Source organism: Gavialis gangeticus, unplaced genomic scaffold (genome assembly GCF_001723915.1).
Source record: "Gavialis gangeticus isolate Ggan-Ray unplaced genomic scaffold, GavGan_comp1, whole genome shotgun sequence".
In the NCBI taxonomy this organism is placed as follows: Eukaryota; Metazoa; Chordata; order Crocodylia; family Gavialidae; genus Gavialis; species Gavialis gangeticus.
The window spans coordinates 55,632,866-55,647,663 of NW_017729031.1; the positions used below are offsets into that span (position 1 = coordinate 55,632,866).

Consider the following 14,798-nt stretch of genomic DNA (forward strand, 5'->3'; position numbering starts at 1 on the left):
TGATCCCCTGGAACTTCTCCACTTGGTTCTCCAGGTCCCTCACTAGGGGGATCACCTGGCTGAGGAGGGCATCGCCAGCGCTAAGGGTCTAGGTGGCCATGAGGAAGGGCTTGAGGACCACCAAGATCTGGGAGATGGTACCCCACTCAGCTCTGTTCAGGGGGCCGCTGATCCCAGTCTCCCCAAGCAAGGCCATCTCATGGATGGCCTTCTGTTGCTCCATCAACTTTTCAAGCATCAGGTATGTGGAGTTCCACCGAGTCTCCATGTCAGCGTGTGTGGAATACCTCCTCTAGCCTCGTGTTTCCCACCTGCCACGACTTAGATCTTAAAGAAATTAAATTGGGAGGAAGTGATTATTACCAAAGGAAGTATCCGCTGGAAGTACCACACTGAAATAACTTGGTTTTGTTTCATTCTGCTTTTATTCAGTGGTTTGCCGGTTTACAGGGAAATCCCCTCTTAGAGGAGAGGGGAATCACCGTCCTAAGGGTTAACCCCGGGGTCTCCGCTGGGTCACTGCCTGTATTCGGCAGAGGATCTCCATCCCTAGCCCTGCAAAAGGGAGTCTCCGGGCTTCTTGGTTGTGCCTGAGTCTTAGCCCACTCCCCTTCCCGTAATTGACAAAGAGAAAAGCAAAGTTTCTGTTTGTTCTATTAAGCCGCTAATTGACTAATTAGAGGCTTGTTACCACCACCGCCTGTTTCCTTTTATCGTGCGGCTTCAGTGAACAGGCTCCGCGGCTCTCCCGCTGTTGGGGCTTGCTTTTTCCTGGAGTTCCTGAAGTCCCCCAGTGTCTTCAGGGATCGGGGCAGGGTCTTCCCACCCGCTGCCCCTCCAGCTCAACGGAGCGTCCCTGATTCTTAATGCCAAGCGTGGCTCCAGCCTGCGGCCTGGCTCCGCTTCTCCCGGCACTCACCGTCGCTCCCATGGACTCAAGGTAAGGTCCAATGAGATCTGGATCCTGAGATCCCTCCAATCCAGCGCCAGGGTCCCTCTCTCAGCTCCTCTCCCTCTTTCCTCCTGTGGTGCCCAAAGGCACCTTTCCTCGTCTTCCTCTCTTTTTTATCCTCAGGGTTTAGCTGCCATTGGCACCTGAGGGCTGGGGCCTGCCCTCCTCATGGTCTCATTATTTCCAGCTGCCCCCTTTTCCTTAACAACAGGGTCTCAAGGAGAACCCTGTTACACTCCCCATCCTGCATGATTTTGTGCTGCAGGATGCTCAGCTCTGCCTGTTTCTCCCACAACATCTTGTCCCCCCTTGATGCTGCGGTGGAAGTAGCCCACTACCTTCCTTCATTTCAAAATGAGCTGGCTTGTAGCAGTAGTGGTGGCAGTGCCGTCACCGGTAGCCCTGTCCTCCTCCAAGACATCCCTCACTATTAGGTGCAGCCTGTGTGCCACACAGTGGATGCCAACAAAGTTGGCATCAAAGAGAGCCTTCACTATATTGGCACCGTTGTCGGTTACCATGAACCTGCGGGTGAGCTCAGCCTGCCCAACAAGCCAGCCCTGCACCATATGGTTCATGGCCGCCATGATCTCCCTTGCCATGTGGGACTCATCCAGCACCTCGGCTTGTAGTAGAGCCTGCTGATGGCCTAACTGATCACACCACTGCCCTGTGAGGGAGAGGTAGGCGTGATCACCACCCTGGCTGCTCCAGATGTAGGAGGTGAAGTGCAAGGCTACCTGCAGCCCTGCCTTGTGCAGCTTCTCCCTCAAGAACTCTCTGTATGCGTCATACAGGGAGGGCACCACTGCCCTGCTGAAGGTGGTGCATGCAGGCACTTTGTAAAATGGGGCTAGAAGTGCTATGAACCACCTGAACCCTGGCCACTCAACTAGGGAGAAGGGCTGGCCATCCAGAGCAAGCATCTCCCCAATGCTCTGGGTGATCTCGCTCACCTTGGGAATGCGCCCCCTCTTCTGTCCACCTTTCCCCCACTGGTCCAGGGTGGCCTGACTCTGCTTTGCGGGGAAGGGGGCTTTGGAGCAAGTGGGGGACTTCCCTTTCAGTGCACTTGCACTGGTGCCAGGCTGAGCAGGAAGAAGGGCAAGGGGGTGCTGCCTCCTCCAACGCAGCAGCATCCCTGCGGTGGAAAAGTGTCTCGCATCCTTGCCATAGCTTGTGCCTTCGGCAGTGCTAGCAGATGGCAAACCTGGAATCATCTGCCAGCTCAAAATGCTCCCACACTACACTACTTTCCTGCTTCTGGGTTGAGACTGAGGATCCTGCCTTATCCCATCCCTCAGCAGGCTGAGGCTCAACAGTAGGAGGAGCTGCCTCAGCTGAGCCACTTGCCTCCACAACCTCAGCCTCCTCTGAGGTGCTGCTTTCCAGAGGAGACCTGGGTCTAGGGGAAATTTGAGGGCTGTGGAGCACAAACTCTGATTCCCCTGCAGTCCCCAGAATTGCTTGAGTCAGTGTGCTCAGCATCCCTGGTTCCAGCTCCTCCTCTGGCAGTGGGAGGCTCATGGTAAAAGATTACATTGGGGTGGAGGAGGCAGTGATTCCACTGCTGGTGCCTACTTCTGTACTGAGGGGAGGTGGTGCAGGTGCAGGGACATCAGGTGCAGACACTGCTCCCACCTCCTTGCTTCCACTGGCAGCACTGATGTCATGGCTGCTCGGGAAGAGAATGTGTCTGTGTTTGGGGGTGCAGGGGGCTTGCAGCTCTAGCTCTCCCCTTACACCCTCTCCCTCCCCTGCCAGAAGATCTGGCACCTGCCTTTCCAGCACGCTTCATATTAATCTTTCCTGTGCTGCAAAAGGTGTGCGTGTCACTCCTTTTCTGTTGTGTGTTTTATTCCCTCTGTTGTGTGCGTGCATTGGACTCTTCTTTGATTGTTTGCTTCAGTATTAAGAGCTATGTAAAAATTGTGTGCTGTCTATCTGTCTTCTCCTATGACTATCTGATTTTTCTTCTTTATATTGTGTGTGTGTGTGTGTGTATGTGTGTGCAATCTGTGTGCCTCCCTGCACAGTGATGGATCATGCTGGCAGGGAAAATACAGCTTTCTTTTTTCAAAGTTTGCAATAAAAAAAGAGAAAATATAAATTGAAAGAAATGAATTGAATAGTACTAAGAGGTGCTAAGCTAAGATAAGATGAATCCTATCCAATCCTTTCTAACAACAAAAAGGAGCAGGCAAGTTCAGCTACTGAGTAAAGTAACCAAGGTGAGATGCCTGAGTCTGCTACAGTACCTTTCTCATACAGTTCCTGAAAAGGAACAAGCTAGCAAAAGGCATAGCATACCTCCAAACAGAGGCTTTTATGCTGTTTCTAGGTCCCTCCTCCCAGACGCTGTCATTGGAAAGGCAGCCAGAGAGAAATCCTTCTCACTGGCCACCTACACATGTCAGTCTTCCCCTCCCCCTCTCTCCCCTCCTGCCTTGTTCTCCCTCTCTTCTAACTTTCACTTTCAGCATCCGAAGCATCCAAAGCATCTGAAGCTTTTCTGAAGCACTTTGGAAGCTCTGAACTGCTTCAGACAGCTTGAATGAGCCCGCACTTCGGATCCAGGGCCACTTCCGAAGCCTTGCATAGCCCTAATAAACACCCTTATGTTTGATTCATAACAGCATTTATAAGTCTGGTGGGGTTGTCCCTTATAACTGGTAGATGAAAGTGTTCAGTGAAGCCAGAATCCAACCCTCATTTGAGTTTCTTCCTTTCACCTGAAGAGTATCCCTTATCATGCCTTTTGCAACATACCTCCTTGATAGGGACCTAACTGAATTTGAAATTATATGACTTTTTTTCAGACACCATGAATTTGGTAGGTTCCCCCATGAAAAAGTCTAATCCTTGCAAAAAAAGAAGTGGGGACTATAAAAAAGCTGGAAAAGGCCAGCAAGTGGGGAAAGAGGGGAAAAAAAGGAGCTAAAACAGAGGTGGGAAGTCCTGGTGTCCTGAAACACTAGGAGGAGGAAGTGGGAGGGAGGAGAGGGAGATTCTTGTGGTAGAGCATGGTGCCCCCCGCCCCACAATTGGCTGAGGGGCCCTGGAAGTCCCGCCTCTCCCTGGAGATTGACAGGTGGCCATTTGTCAATCTCTGGGGAGGGGTAGGACTTCTGGGGCCCCTTGGCCAATCAGAGGCATGGGGAGGGTCTGCCATGCTCCACCACCACAAATGGTGACCAGCACTGTGCTGGGACCATAAAATCAGGGGAAGTCCCTGTGAATTAGGTCAGTCCCTACTCCTTGAGAGAGAACACTTTTATCCAGGCCTTCTGGAATACAGGTTTAGCAGCCAGAAATATTTTACCCTTCAGCATTTCTTTTTAAGAGGTGCTAAAAGGAGTTGCCTTTTCTAGTCACAGGTAGAGTGCCAGTTCCACAGGCACCATTAGTTCTCTCAGTAAAAACAAAATTTCTTTAAAATGGCGAGACAATGAAAGAAAAGCAGAATGAAATGATTGCATAATTAGATTTAAATATACAATAAGCTAAACTGTATACAAAGTCTTAGCATAGTTATAGAACAAAGGCAGCCTTATATATCCAGAGAGCAGTTCTTGGCAACCACCTGCCTGTTAGAGTCCCAGTCCTACTATTCCATGTGGGGGGGAAAAATCCTTTGTGCTATGTCCAGAGATGTCTCCTGCTACACCCCTCTTTCCTACCTGGTTAAGTTGGCAGATCCTTCATCTAGGGCAGCACTCCCAATCTCCAAACTAGTTTTTTTCCAGTAGTTTTAATCTCTTTGTTTTCTCTAAGACTTTGTTAGAAAAGGCCTAATTAAGGGACTTTTAATATGAAGTTTCAAAGGTTTGATATGCTGTCTCGCAGGCCACATTTCAAATAGAAATCTGTTCATCAGACTGATGTCTCATGGGCCAGGCTCTTCATCCACTGAGGTAAGTTGTTTCACTTATCTGGGGGAAAGCTAAACTCACCTCCTGCGGTATAATATATATAATATACATATAATGTAATGATAAACTACATTCCATCTGTCACAAACTGTTTAAGGGAAATTTGGGGGGAAAGCCACTTAAATTATGTGATACCCTGTGTTGTGATATAACATAACAATTTGCAACTGTCATGTTGCTTTTATCTAATCTTCAACCTTTGACCTGCATTGGTGCAACCTTATTTGTAGGAGGTGAAAAAGGATATGTTCACAAAAGTGCCATTAAATCATAAACAGAAGTATAGGACAATTTTTAGAAATGTGAGGATATCAACTTGGGTTATGCTTCTGTTATTTGAAGAAAAAAAATTCAGGGTCCATGCTAGCTATCCAGAAAGGTAAAGCCAAAAATAAGAGCAGAATGAAGTCATCAAATATTGCAGCTTCTGTAGTAGTTTTGTCTCATTCTTTTGCCACAGCTGGCTTATATGGTCCATATGGTGGCAACATATTAGCTTTCCTGTTTTGTTCTTGCTTGATCCTTGGTGCCTACAGAGCTACCTTTGTGGCTTGTGCCGTCTGCTGCTGCTAGACTTCCTTGATTTTCTGGGAAGCTCTGCATTTCAAGGCTAATCTCATCTTCCATTTAGAAGAAAGTTTCCTGCCATTTTCCATGCAGAGAAAGCCTTGAAATGTAAACTGGATCCCTGGGGTTGAAATGTTGTTACTGATTTATTTCCCTTAAACATCATTGATTATTCAGTCTTCCCAGAGTCATTGAGGCAAGGTTTATACTTAAACGTTTTTTGGCATGCTGTAAGAAAAAATCACATTAACTGACTTAGCAGTGCTGGCAAAAAGCCTTATCATGAACACATTTAAACTGAAAAAACATCCTTTTGTTAGTATAGCTTCTGTTCTGAACACTGGTATAAACTACATTTCCACTAGGGCTCAGGACAGAAGTTAGACTAAACCAATTTAAGTGATCAGAAACTGGTTTAAACCTGTAACAGAATGGAAGTTCAGTGCACACAAATCACTTTGAAAATGGACAAAACTGGTTTAAGATAAATCTGGTTGAATGTAGCATTTGACTTAATTGCTTTAGGTCAAACTGGTTTATGGAACTTCTGTCCTAAATCCCCTTGTGATTAAACTTAACACACAATCCTCCAGCATCCCAGGATGCTGTGCAGTCCTCGGCTATGTTGTCTGCTCCATAGATACATAGACATTAGGGCTGAAAGCGACTTTGCAAGATCATTGGATCCAGCCCCCTGCCCAAAAGGTAAGCAGTCAGCAGGGGTCAAATGATCCCAGCAAGATAGGCATCCAAGTGTTTCTTAAAGGAATTCAGAATAGGTGCCTGCACTACCTCTTGGGGAGTCTATTCCAGGCCCTGGGGACTTGGATGGTAAAGAAGTTTTTCCTTATGGCCGGCCTAAAATGGTCTTCCCACAGTTTGTGACTGTTGGACCTAGTCTTCCCATGGGGTGTTCTGGTGACCAGATGTTCTCCCAGTTCCTAGTGTGCACCCCTTATATACTTATAGGCTGCCACCAAGTCACCCCTGAACCTACGCTTTTCCAGGCTGAAGAGTCCCATGTCTCTCATCCTTTCCTTATAAGGCCTGCCTTCTTGTCCTCTAATCATTCATGTGGCTCTCCTCCAGACTCTCTCAAGCTTCTTCACATCCTTTCTGAATTGTGGAGCCCAGAACTGGACACGGTATTCCAGCTGTGGTCTCACCCAGGCCGAGTAAAGTGGGAGGATGACTTCTCAGGTCTTGTTTGAGATGCATCAGAAGATGCAGGCTAGAGTTCTGTTTGCTTTGCTGGCTGCAGCATCACACTGGTGGCTCATGTTAATCTTGTGGTCAATCATGACCCCCAAGTCTCTTTCAGCTGTGGTGCTAGCTAAGTGTGGTGTGGGTTCTTTGTCCCAAGGTGGAGCACCTTGCATTTCTCAGTGTTGAATGCCATCAGGTTTTGATCTGCCCACCTTGCAAGCCTGTCAAGGTTGGCCTGGATTGCCAGCCTATCCTCTAGGGTGACCGAACTTTCTCATAGTTTGGTGTCATCAGCAAACTTAGCCGTTAGTGATTATCTGGCCATCCCCCAGCGAACTTCATTTAAAGCCCAGTAAAGCAGGTCAGCCAATCTGGCTGAGAAGAGCTTCTTTCCTGTGCGAGTGAAATGGAGGCTGTCCCTTCCCAATAGCTCACTGGCTCTCACTCTGAAGTGTGGACTGTGGTCGTAGAAGCTGAAGCCTTCATAACGGCACCAGCGCTGCAGTCTTCTGTTTACTTCCTGAATTCTTCTCACCCTCCTGTGCCAGTGACATGTAATGGGAAGGATCAAGAAGAAAACCGGCTGCGCCCCAAACCCTTTGAGCCCCACTCCTAGAGTCCTGTAGTCATTCATGACCTGGCTGGGATTGTTCTGAGCCATGTCATTTGTGCCCACATGGATAAGGAGCACAGGGTAGTGGTCAGAGGGCCAGATAAGTTTTGGGACCCTCTCAGCTACATCCTGGTTATGGGCCCAGGAGGCTGCAGACCTCACAGACTGAGTGGGGCAGCCCTGCCCCCAGCTGTAAGATCCCAGGCAGCCCAAAGCCCAGCAAATTCCCCCAGACCTCCACCTCCTTCGCAGGGGGAATTGGCTTGGCTCCAGGCTGGGGTGGAAGTAAACCCCCCACTGCAGGCTTCCCTACAGCTGGGGGTCCAGAGTTGGGGGGGCATTCCCCCTCCACTCCTGCCAGCCTGCTGGCTCAGGAAGGGGTGTGGCTGGGTGATTGCCCTGGCTCCCAGCTTGGGTGGGGGCCATAAAGACCCCACTGCAGGATCCACACACCCCTCTGTGCTGGGCACAGCCTGGCTGGGGACCAGGCATAGAGGTAGAGGGAGGGAGAGGGCAGCTGTTTCCCCCCCTCCCCCCAGCTCCCTCCTAAGCCCACCCAGTGGACAGGGAGAGGCATGGCTAGCTCCCAGTTCTCAGCTCAGGTTGGGGGAGTAAAGCCCCCACTTCAGGCTCCCCCAACCTTGCACTAGGCACAGCCCACCTGGAGGTCCAGAGCCAAATAAGGGGGCTCTTTCCTCCCTTACTCCCCCCTCAGCTTATCTGCTGGCCAAGGAGGGAGCATGGCCAGGTGATCAACCCAGTTCCCCGCCGCAGGGAAGCCTGCAGTGGGGGCTTTACTTCCCTTGCCTAAGCTGGGAACTAGGGAGACCTGGCCATGCCCCCTCCTCAGCCAGCATACCAGCTGAAGAGGGAGTGGAGGAGGGAAAAGCAGCCTCCACTGCGAGCTTCTCTCCCAGCCTGCACTCAGCAGAGCTTGGCTAGGGTCTGGAGCTGGGGAGGGGAGCATTTTCCCTCCACTCCCTCCTTAGCCAACCAAGGAGGGGGCATGGCTGGGTGATTGACCCAGATCAAGCTCTAGGTGTGAGGGTGTGGGGGGAGAGAAGGAGAAACCCTGCATGCGGCTTCCCCTTTTCCCCCTTACCCTTGCACAGGGGAGACCCCAACTGGGAGTCAGTGCAGGATGGGGGGTTCCCCTCACACCCCCTCTTCAGCTGGGCCAGACTGAGGAGCTAGGGCTAGGGGAGCCAGCTCCATGCATGGGGGAGAAAGGGAGAAACATCCCACTGGGGGTTTCCCCCTCCCCTTTCCCCAGGCCAGGGAAACCCCAGCTGGGGGTCTGGTGGGGGTGTTTCCCCTGCACACCCTCTCCTCACCAGGCTGGAGGCTGAAGAAGGGCATGGCTGGGAGAATCGCCCATCTCCTGGCTTTCTGCTGTGGCTGTCAGGCTGGGAGATGTGCACAGCAGGGGTCTGGCTGCCTTTCAGGTTGGAAAAGTTAACATCAGTTTACTTTCTAATCGGTTCAATCTAGGCAGTTTACAGAAACCTGCAAAGATTGAATCAATTCAGTCTCAGAGTTTTTGACTGTCTGTACTTAGCCTAGCAGGATTTTCTGCTTTGTTGTATAGATAAAGGTCTAAGCTGGTCTATGGACCAAGGGAAACCAATTATTATAGTCCCTTGAATTTTCAAGGTGGCCTGAACCAGTTTATGGCTGTGTTAGATGGTGCTGCTTGGTCTGTCATTGTGGTAGGTTCCTGGTAAATCTGGTCACATTGTGATCCCTGGCCACAAGGATGGAGGTTGTCTAATCTGGCTATGATAATGGCCACCCTCTGTGACCTTTGATGAGATTAATTCACTTTCCTTCCTTACTTTCTCAATTTTTAAAAGGAAGACAGTAATAAGTATCTGTTTCCAAGAGGTGTTTTGATTATTTTTTAATATTTGCAAGCACTGCATAGGCATTAACATTCACCATATGCCAATGCACATCTTGTAAACAATACATAAACTCTCATCATAAATGGAAAGTTGCGTGGAACACTCTTTAAATGTTGGCCCCTTGATCCCATGCAAAAAAAGCAGCAGGGTCCCTTTTCTGTGGTAGGAATCTGTGTGACCTATAGACTTGATTCTTTGTCATATTTAAAATAACTAAATCTACATTTTGAAGAAAGAATTATGTTGCTTGTTCCTGCACACCCAAACTCCTCCTTGTCTGTCTTGGTCTAATATTATGAAATTTTTCAGAAGCCTATTACTTTGATAATGAAGCACCATACTATTTTAAACTCTGCCTTAAGGCTCTACATATTTTCCGCAATATGTTTTTTTGTTTCAAATCTTCATAATAAACAAATTTGATCATGAAAGGATGTAGTTTTATGAATAAAGTTGGACAACTTGGAAATAAGTTTGTGTGGAGCTTTTTACTTTCCTTTTTCATTCAATTCTTTTCTTTTTTTAAATATTGTCCATCTTCCTCTATTGCAAGTTTTAAATTTTTTCTTTTTCAGTAGAGGAGTCATGTTTAATTAAAACTTATTGCATGTTTTCAATTATAGATGATAATTTGTTTGACTTTACACTTTAAATTGCCTTGAGTAATTTCCTGTGGAAGTACATATAACCATTTGTATGTTTGCAGTATTAGTGTGTCATTTGCATAGTTTGTATGTAACACTTAAGCTAAGTACTGGGGCTTAGAAAGGGCCCATAGTATGTTCTGTGACAAATGGCAATATGATGGTCTTTCTGTTTCCTCTTAAATTTATTTTGGGGCTGAATTTGTTTATCCAGCTAGAATTGATACAGTCAAACCAAAAATTCATTAAAAAAAATCAAAGCCTTCAAAGGTCACTTCAATAAGTACATAGGAATTAGGAAAATGGGGGACTGGAAATATTATGCACATCTTGTCACACATTCATCAGCCCATATGCAAGTTAATGTGACCCAGTTTCTATCTGATGTCTTATCCTTGACAATATCTGCAGAGGGAAAAAGTAGGTATTTAAGAGGTATTAATTAGTGTATACTGAAATGCTAATATAGACAAGGCAATTGTAAATCTTAGGTGGTTGAGAGAAACTCTGTTGAGAAGCCTAGAATTACTTCCATAACTTTGCCTACTGGCTCCTGATGAGACCTTCATGGAATACTGCATATACTTTTGTTCATGCATGTTTCAGACAGTGAACTTAGACTAGAAAAGGTTTGGAGAAGAGCTTTAAAACACAGGTAGTCATGCAGCCTACATTAGCTTGGGTAGAGCAGGTAGGAAGTTTCAGAGCAACACTATAGAAAGAAGAAAGGCAAGCTCCCGCTTATAGTAATTGCATCAGTGAGATTTGCCAGGTTGTAAGACATAGACAGTGGATTTTAGCACACGTTATACAGTTGCTGGGTTGGTGAATGTTTAAGGGTATTAAACAGTCTGTGATGATTGTGGGGGCATTTCAGTCTGTCCCCTTGGTCTTGCTTCTGGCAGGTGGTCTTGGCTGGCTTTCTGCATAAAGGTGATAGCCAGTGATATGCTCAAAGTAGATGTCCCTTGACTATTGCACAGTTTCGGATACCATGAGGCATCTCATCAGTTTTGAGTAGTGGTGGGGTATTCTGCAAGTTTGCAAGATATTCTCATTGCTCAACCTCAAAGATCAGTACTAATGGCCTGTACTTGAACAGCTTTTGCTCCCAGGCTTCAGCAAAAGTCTGCTATTGGTTCCACACTAATGGAGCCCTCCCACCGCCCCCAACCAAAAAAAAAAATTGACAAAACCCTAATTGCTTTTTAAGATTGACCTTTGTCAGTTTATGCAAAGAAATATATGATGTGATGTCTTGTTTGTGACTTAGAGGCTCCTTCCATTCTCATGTTCCTGCAATAATATTTCAATGTAGATTGGCCAACACAATTTTTTTTCCCTAGCGTTGACTTTACCTATATGAGATTAGGGGCCTTGCTACACATTAATTTTAGGAAGCTGCTGAAGGTCTTAGCTCCTGGATTGTTTGCACATTAATATCTGAAACTTGTTTTAAGCACACTTTAGGTGGCTTAAAGTTATACCGCTCCAGGAGAGGTTTATCTCTGATCCTTGTTACCCAGCTCATATTCCATTAATGTGTGGCTCCTCTCCAGTGATGAGCCACCCAAGTTGCAGTCCTCCAGCATCCCAGGATGCAGTATCCCTTCCCCCACCCTCTTATTCTTTGCAGATAAACTTTCCACTCCAGAAATGCTACTGCCCAGGGGCAGTTCTGGCACCAAGCCAACTCCCCTCCCACCCCCAAGGGGTGCAGGCCCATGCAAACAGCCTGCAGACCACATGCTAGCTTGTGAGGTTGCAGACCACAGACAGATCCAGGAAGGGACCTAGGAGGAAAAAGATAGGGGGCTAGATGGGTCCCCTTGAGCTGGGGCTTCCTTCCCAAGGCAGGAGAAATAGCTCCCCCAAAAGCACCTAAGGTGCAAATGCTTCAAACTTGAACTAGTACTAGGACCAGTCAACATATGAGCAGCAAAAAGTGCAATGCGTAACAAGGCTTTAGGTGGACTAAGTCTTATTCCAGTTTCTGGTGAAATGGTGTCCACATCATTAATGCTGTCATCGTAACTGGCAGCACTTAGCACTCTTGTTGACTGCACCACACTAAGGACATAATGCACCTTGTGACTGAATTATGTTATTCTCCAAAGTGGTAATTTCTTCAGGGCATATTGGGGCATAGGTTGTCATGAGGGAAGGCAGGAAAGATTTAAAGGCAAATCCAAGTGCATACTATTTCCTTTAGCTGGTCCTTGGCTAAATGTGCTGATTAGGTTGGCTCTTCCTTAGTGTGCTGATTTTTGGATTCCATTATGGGGGCACAGCACCTAGAAGTTAGTTACTGCAGTATCTAAAATTTAAGGACTAAATCCTTTACTGGGTCTGGTCCTAACAGACTACATTTCTGTTAGGTAAAGGTGTACTCTTTATAAAACACCTTCATCCCAAAGGTTCTGCAAGAGCTTTATCATATTTCTACAAGTAGAAACACTTCATGTACTCTTGCATTTGTGTGATGGACATTGTACTGGTTTTGGGGATCCTTCTGAAACAACACTGGACCGTTGTCTCCAGTGGTTAAGAGTGCTTACTTGGAGAGTGCCATCTTTCAAGGGAAGGAGCTTCCATTTACTTGTGGCCATTAAAAATCCCATAGTACCTCTTTGTAAGAGCATTCTGGTATCCAGACTTTAAATGACTACATTGTTCTGATCTGAAATTCCTGCTTTGGTTTCAGTTAGGTTTAGGGTTATTCATTATTTTCTGGACTAGTGTTTTTGTAAGTACTACTGTGTTCTTTTTAAATCATTTCCACACTTCCACATTTAAAAAAAAATACTCATGTATATATAAAATCTAAAGCACTTTGTGATTAAAGCTGCTGAATTTTTAATTACTATGATTATTTATGGAATTTCAGGTATGAGAACTAAAATAGCAGCTTGTTATGTTCTGTTTTAGAGTATATTATGAAACGGTAAATTAATACAACTCTTCCTTATTTGGTGATATCATGCTTAGCCTAAAAAAACTCCACATAACCTACTTAAAATTAATGCTAGTCATGATCAGGGAGTAGGACTCCATGAGTCCTGTCTGCTATTCAAATACTCCCAGTGTTCCAGTGACATAAGTGACTTGTTTATTTAATAATTTTCAAGAATCATTTTCATTTCTTAAAGGCAGAGAAGAATACTAATCTTTTTCTGTAGTCAGAAAGGGATAAAAGCTAGGAATAGTGTGATATAATTGATTTAGACAGTGACCAAACTAATCCGGAAGTTCAGAATTTTCCAAGAATAAATATTGTCAGACATTCATTTTTTCCTAAATGTTTTAATGGTTCTTATAATTAAAATATTATACCTCATCATTTCTTGGGCAGAAAATTTCATGAATTAAAACTAGGGTTTTACTGCTAAGATATTACTTGTTCACTGGAAAGACAAAACAGTAACAAAAGTTTATTCTGTTTCTTCTTACTACATTTTATATCCAAGTCCGCTGATTTTACCAGTTGCATAGTGTAAAATACTTCTGCTCTGCTGAAAAAGAGGCAGTTTGTTTTAGCACACAGGAAGCAATGTAGAGAAATATTGTTTAAGCAAATGGATGCTAAGTTCTTTACTTCCAAACACCAAATATACCTGATTTTTATTAATTTCTTAGTTAAATTTCATGTTGACCATTTGTTTGCTATAAACTAGATTTCTCTATGCATGCATAGTATCTTTGTCTTATAAATAGTGTAAATCCCATGTTTCTCGCTGAAAAGTCAGCATATTGCCTGCCTGGTGCCTGGGGCTATCTGCACAAAAGTATAATCCTTTTAACAGAATAACTCATAAAAAGACCTTTGAACTATAGCAGTCTTTTGGACCCATTCTTCTGTATCTGACTAACATTCTCAGCGTGGATATTGAAAAGGAGGTTCAGTAGATTAAATAGTGGTATTCTTGTTTGAGACCACGTAGCAATTGTTTTACAGGAAAAAAAAATCTGTGCTACCTTGCTGGCTCTTTAATTTAGATTGCCAATGATATTGCAGAGCCTACTGTCAAAGAAGGTAGGATGCAGAAGCAGGAACATTAGTGCTAATCTGCTGCAAAAAGACTAGATAAATCAGCACAGCTCTCATACATCACTGAGAGAGAAGCTGATTGCAACTTGACCATGTGCCTGAATAGTCACATCAGCAGCAAGAACAGAGCACGGATAAAAAAACTAAAATGTACCCTTAGGGCTTCTTGCTCTGCTGGACCTATGATAACACATCATTGTAAGTTTAAGCTTTCTTTATGTTTGTTTCTGTGTTGTAATTACATCATTGGGGATGTTGTTTACAAGCCTGTGTTTTCAGTGTGCGCAAATTTAGGGTGAATGTAATGAAGTGTAATACTAAGTAGATAATAGTTTGATACAGTGTATGTTTGTGAATGATCTGTATTTTTGGGTTACTATCAGGTTCAGCATACTGCTATGTTAGGGATAATTTAAATATTTTACATTTACAGATTTATTTTTTCTTACAATAAAGCATTTAGGTGGGGGGGTTATCTCATTTCACCACTATAGTCTCACATTTTAAAAACAACTCAATGTGTAAGCAAGATGCCTTATTCTACTTTTACTGTGTGAGTATTTGTATTGTTTTATTCTTGCTTTCAGGAAAAATGATCATAAAGGATGTTTTCTGTGGACCTTTTTATATACTAGAATTAAGTGAAGATGGTAATTTTCCTCTAGTTTTTAAAATTTGTGCAATTGTTTAATTTAACATCACTTGAGCATCTGCAGAGAAAGAAGATGGAGATGACATGGAAACTGAATAAGCATTGATTGCTAGTCTGAAAATTACATTTGAAAAGTTTTTATAGCAAATCTGATTTCAGTTCATTTTTTACAAAATTAGATTATATTTAAATACTGGGGCTAAAACATAGCAAACAAGTGTGTGAAACAGTCCTGGATAGCCCACATTTCCTGCTTTTCCAAATTGTAAAGCTGTTGTTG

General features: G+C 44.9%; 1 protein-coding gene across 2 annotated transcripts in view; it reads left to right on the top strand.

The window, feature by feature from the left end:
- RAPGEF4 (Rap guanine nucleotide exchange factor 4) overlaps positions 1–14,798 on the top strand; it is a 304,750-nt gene that overhangs the window by 49,194 nt on the left and 240,758 nt on the right. Inside the window, exon 1 of one of the 2 annotated variants that reach the window (XM_019522933.1) lies at positions 13,859–14,064. The exons of the other annotated variant lie outside the window; for it this stretch is intronic. The gene's annotated coding sequence lies outside the window, so the exon portion shown is untranslated. Of the gene's footprint in view, positions 1–13,858; positions 14,065–14,798 lie in introns of those variants that run through there. 2 annotated transcript variants of the gene reach the window in all.